Genomic DNA, 6,000 nt, shown 5'->3' with positions numbered 1-6,000 from the left:
TTTTCATGACTAAAAATAGGTCTTTTATTTGTGAAATATGATCCCCTGTTCATTTGTGATCTTATTTCTGTAAGTGACACAGTTGATGGACCAACACTGGGTGCCAGCCATTTCTGAAAATCATCGCATAACAATGACACCTGTCGCGAATACTTCCACGACAGAGTACTAGTTCAGCCTCAATGTTATGAGGGGGATAGTCCTACCTGAAGGGAAAAGCCCCAGCCCTTACACAAGGACAGCTCCATGGAAACACACTGAATTTTGTTGATTTTATTACAAAAAATAATTCTCTGATACCCTATTTACAAATTTACAAGGTGACTAAACAAAAATGAGGTTAATTTACACTTTAGTGTACCAAAGGCACAATGTGGCCAAGCAACCACGAGAATCCAAGAAAATCTCAAAAAGGACACAAAATTTCACTGCAATAATCTCAGGTACATGATTCTGATACAATACGGCTCAATCAAAAACACCTTACAATTCATTAAAGCCAATGATGGCAAAGATATGCAACGATTACTTATTGTACATTTCACCGAGTCACTCAGTCACAACTCCCTTCCGCATGGAAATGTACAAGTTAACCCTGGAGCCCCCTCTGCCCGATTGATGCTAACTGAATGACTAGAAGCTAAAGAGAGGGCGATTACTGCCTGTGCGGTCTTTTTACACCCACACGGACAACTTAATTATGTTAAAATTTTGATTTATAAAAAGAGCATATCCTTTACTCATACACAAAAATTAATTCACAACAACACACAGGAGAGGATTACATGGGGAGCCAGAGTGACTTGGAAATAAAAGCACACATGAGAACCATCCCGTTCTTGGTTCCAAAGTGAATACGTGGAACCTTGCCTACCAACAAGGGCGGGAAAACGTATGTGGAGCGGTGGAATTATGTACTGAGAAAATATTGCATGTATTTTTTCACAACACCACCTTACATGCATGCGATCATAACTTAAATGTCCAGTTTCTCCCCTCTATATCAGTGGTTCCCAAACTAGGGGTCATGGCTCCCTGGGGGAGAATGCAGGGGGCCATGATCTGATATGTAGGTATAAAACCAAATGAGTTTAGTGGGTTGCAGCCAGTGGAGGCAACTTACAGGTTCACCACAGGTTTGTGTAATGCCTTGCTGCCAGACGCATGAGTAACACATCACTTTGTGTAATTTTTTTTTTTTCTGATTATGTGTTCTTGACATAAAGCAAGACGTTGGCACACATTACAGCAGTAATGTGTGTCAACGTGTGTCAGTAATTTCTTCTGAATATAATTCTGAGGTTCCGAAGCTGTGGATTCTGTATGATAACCTGACCATGAGTCTTGAGAATCAGCTAGCAGGGCCAAGGATGCTCACATTATTCGAGTTAACCACAGATTCACAGTTGCATCACTGATCACCTTGTGTATTTCCTTATATATTCAGTTTGAGCCCACCTGTGAATACCCACATCAATACCACTTTGATGGTAAGTAAGCTCTGCATCGTGAAGCACTTATATAAAGAAGGCTAATGAAATGCTGTATCATTCTTTTTAATCATCTACTTTTGTGTAATAGCTCAGAAACGTAAAATTTAACTTCCAACTTCTCATTATTATGAACCGATTAAAAATGTTGCTGAAAGGTAGTAGCATTCTTTGTATGCTGAGGCATCATATCTATTATTTCATTACTTCAATTATGCATGTTATCAATAAAGTTACAGGATTTGCTAGAGCGATTTTTATATGGACCCAATGAGTGTCGGACTGTAGACAGTCACCGTAATCATGAGATATAGGTAGTTGGCGGTGGGCCATGGATAATTATTGTGTATGAAAAGGTGGTAACGACCAGAAAATGATTGGGAATCTTTGCTCTATATCTATGGTCGTAACACCAGCCTGTCTACTTGTCATGGTGTTAATCAATTCAACGGGTGTCTGAAACAAGCCAAAAACTTGATGGCGGGTACTCCACAAAATAACGAAGCCTCCCTAAGAGGAATTTTCGAAGCCCATGTTAGACAAATTAGATGCATCTGTGGTTATAAGATTTTTTTCAGATAATGTATTGAATTAAAAAGCAGCTTTAGTGGAATATAAGGCAATATTATCTAATAAATATAGGCCTACGCTGACTACAAAATAATTTATTTCATTGGTATGTTGGATGAATGCTTTACTATTACGGATTTTTGTGCTATTATTCCATTTTGGCATATTTCTACTGATTAGAACAAATATAAACACAATGACAACTACAGGCTCATTTATTTCTTTGAATACGCAGTAAAAAGTGTTTAGCTGGGTTAGAGTAGGACGATTTTATGCCAGCACGAGCCCTCCCGCGGGGCGAGGTGTTGGGGTGGAACACAAGTGTGGTAATACGAGTATGTTAAAAGGTCAACAGGGACTTCATTCGACTGAAACGACAGAGATATATTAATGATTCAAATTCAGCCGTGGCTGTAATAATAACCCCGCGAATTTAAAGGTATCATAGGAAGCACTGAAAGGTAGCACTGACAAGGTTATAATAATAATATAATAATGATAATAACAAACACAAAGATGTCTCAACGTCTCTGTATTTTTACGCTTTTTAGATACGATTTTTCCTTTCAGCCATTGGCTCTCGGGTTTACGGCTTCCCCACTTAAACCTAGCGTGCAAGGCGACGATTCTTAAGGTTTCCCTTCAGATCACAAACAAGTAACGTATCCGGAAAGTATAAAGGCCGCTACTAACTTTCAGGTATACCTGCGCAAGTCTGCCTGCACCACTTACTATAGTTTTAGTTTTCTGTAAAAGAAAACTATTGTGTCGGTAATTCTGTCCGTCCGCCCTCAGGCTAGAAGGCTGCAAATTAGTATTTTGATCACTTACCCTCTAATCATCAAACATACTAAATTGCGACCCTCTAGCCTCAGTAGTTTTTATTTTTATGTAAGGTTAAAGTTAGCCATGAGCGATCATCTGACAGCGCTTTCCGGGGGCATGGGACGCACCCTCACTCTACAATATCTGGTGATCACTTGAAACGCACCGGGCCGCCAATAGCTGATGTTTTCATACAGCATTATAGCTACGTTGTACAGAAACTCAACTGCGCCGAAGAAATTTCCACACAATTTTTACTTTTTCTTTTTTTACTTGTTTCTTTGTAGTAGCCATGGCGTCAACAGACGGTGCGTCAACAGACGGTGCTCTTGCAATAATTTTGCAATTTTTCCGTAGGAAAATAATTATGTAAACTAAGGGCTGGAAATGGCAGCATCATTCCTGATGTCTTGGAGATTCCATTGCAATCTACAAGAATGAACCTCGTCTTGGGCATGTAAAATCCATAGACTATTATGACAGTTTTAATTATTCGAAAAAATGAAGGATCTTGATTCTCCTGCTTACGTATTTCGAATAATTTAAAATATGCAGCTTTCTAAAAACTATTTTAGTCATTCCGTGTTAATGTTTGCTTGTTCAGGGTTTTAAACCACACATGTAAGTCCTTTATCAAATGAGAATGAATATTCAACATAGCGAAGTAATGTCAAAGAAAAATAATCCTACTTACGTATATTCGTGGTTATACATCATGCATGTTATTTAGTTTTAAAGTGAGACCAAATTAATATTCAGCATATTAACTGAAATTATTAAAACAATAGTACACTATGTTTAGTAGACATATTTAATCAATCAATCATGGGCGTACGCAGAAAAAAATGCAAGGGGGCTCTAAGGGGAGGGGCTTTCCCCTTCCCCTTTTTCGAAAAGAAAAATTGTTTCCCAAAGTGCTTAGATGCAAAATGGTGGCAGCTTTTTTTCTTTCTTTTTTAATCTAACAGAGTAGCTCAACTACATCATCTCCTGTGGAGAATTACTTAACAATGAACGTACGTGGATGATGGCGAAAAAAATTCTTTTCGAGTTATATGTTTCATAAATCACAAAGAGAGACAAGACAGACAGAACACACATTAGAATTCCTGGAAAACGTATGATAATGGGACCCAGGGTCATGAGAAACAGCGGGAAATTGCAATATTTTGTTTACAACTTGTTCGGGAAGTTTGGTGCGAAAGTTATGTAGGTCAGTGAGAAATGTTCATGGTATTTTATTCATTTTGCATTTTCCGGGTAATTTTTTTTTATTCATATTGTATTTTCCATGAAATTTTCAAAATTTTCCAGTAATACCAGCGGGAGCGGCCAAATGGCCCCCTTGGCCCCCGCGGACGCCCTTGACAATGTTTCTTAACTCATTGCTGACATCGTAAATGAACAACAGCCACTTCTTCGCTAGACGTCTATTTGATGCGTTTATTATGATTTTTTTTTTAAATATATTGCCAGATAATGTCGTTTTCGTCTCTTGAAACCCCGGCTGCTACTGGAAACTGGGTTAAACTTAAAAAAAAAAAATACTATTGTTAGTGGTGAAGAAAGTGAAGGAGTCTTGGCTGTATATTAGAAATTCAACAATAAAGCAACGTGACCAGTAGATTTCAATAACTCAGTAGATTAAGAGGTAAGCTTCAGTTAAAATTAGATGCCAAACGTCATGCAAGCTATTCTTCGGAACTTTTGAAAGTGCTTCAGGTCTAGTACAATGCTCGTTAGACATTTAGGCCTATGACTTCAAAAGTGTGTCCTGCAATACAAATGCATACTACGTCCCTTCCGAAAGGAGTCAAACGAAAAAACCTGAGTTCACTGGGGTCTGTGTATGATCCCAAACCTACCAAAGCGTGCTTCACCGTGTCAGATGGTAAAATATGTACGGCTGACTAGAGAAAAATCTTGCATTCTGTAGAGCATTTGCTGAGGACTGATGACTCGAGAATAGTTGCCTAATATTGCATAAGTATTTAAACATACCTGACATCATTGAACTGCATAGTTTTACCTCTTTCCTAGTTAGGCAAACCAAAGTCGTCTGTCGCTAAGTCAAAGCCGGAGGTCAGAACCTGGTAGGTGTGAACGGACGGTGAATCATGATGTCACCCGGCCATGAGTTAAACTTAAATTTCGTTCAGTCAGTTATCAACTTTGGTGGTGATCATACGTATACGTCGGTACTCCATTCATTTTTAAGATTGGGTTATTCAAGGTAAGAGTTTTACATAGCAATTATTATAATAAAGTTCGTATAAAAACAGTTTGTTGTTTCTTGGCAAATTATTATGACATTTGCGCAGATGATAAAACAAATGTCGGTTCGACCCCAAGGTAGAAGGAGCTATTGTGTGGTTATCCAGGAAGTTAGCCTAATCCTTGTCTCTGTTGGGTAGTCAGAATCAACAGGGCCGTGGAAGGTCTTCTACACCATTTCTTACGCTACTATGCGTATGGCCGCCTTAGGGTAAAAGACACGTGTTGGCATAAGGAGGGTTTAGTCTTAACTAAACCAACCAACCTATTCTACGTCTAATCCGGACTGGACTTCAGCAACCAGCACTTTCTCGTAGTTGTCACCGGTTAAGGACGTATTCGTTTCGTTACTGAATTACTTGCAGTGATCTTTTTTTATTCTAGCTAACATGAAGCCAAAAAGCAAGATGAGTTTTCCACTTTTAATGCAACTTAAGAGAGTAAATCGTCGTGATCAAACAGTTGTCTTATGCAAGTCCATTTTCTCTGCGTGAACGGCTCTGGCAGTTTAACGTCAAATTAGGCAGAACTCTCTCTCTCTCTCTCTCTCTCTCTCTCTCTCTCTCTCTCTCTCTCTCTCTCTCTCTCTCTCTCTCTCTCTCTCTCTCTCTCTCTCTCTCTCTCTCTCTCTCATACAAACTTGGCAATTGTTTAATTTCACTTGCGAATCGTTTCACTGGGCCTTCTCGCTAGAAACCCAGTAATATGTTTTCACACAATAGTTACAAGGCTTTAGGTCGAAGTGACTCATACCAAGACCACCGTGAGTGTCTCAGGGTGGTCTCGCTCATACCACGGTAGTGGTCTAATCATACGTATTTCTTAGGTCTTTGTGATACTC

General features: G+C 39.0%; 1 long non-coding RNA gene across 1 annotated transcript in view; it reads left to right on the top strand.

Moving 5' to 3' along the window:
- The first annotated feature begins 4,984 nt into the window (after positions 1–4,984).
- LOC135204140 (uncharacterized) overlaps positions 4,985–6,000 on the top strand; it is a 321,292-nt gene continuing 320,276 nt past the window's right edge. The window contains exon 1 of the long non-coding RNA XR_010312111.1: positions 4,985–5,118. This is a non-coding gene — a long non-coding RNA (uncharacterized LOC135204140). The remainder of the gene's footprint in view (positions 5,119–6,000) is intronic.

Source organism: Macrobrachium nipponense, chromosome 24 (assembly GCF_015104395.2).
Source record: "Macrobrachium nipponense isolate FS-2020 chromosome 24, ASM1510439v2, whole genome shotgun sequence".
Classification (NCBI taxonomy): Eukaryota; Metazoa; Arthropoda; class Malacostraca; order Decapoda; family Palaemonidae; genus Macrobrachium; species Macrobrachium nipponense.
The sequence above is the reverse complement of the archived record's forward strand: the minus strand, read 5'-3'. Positions and strand labels throughout refer to the sequence as shown.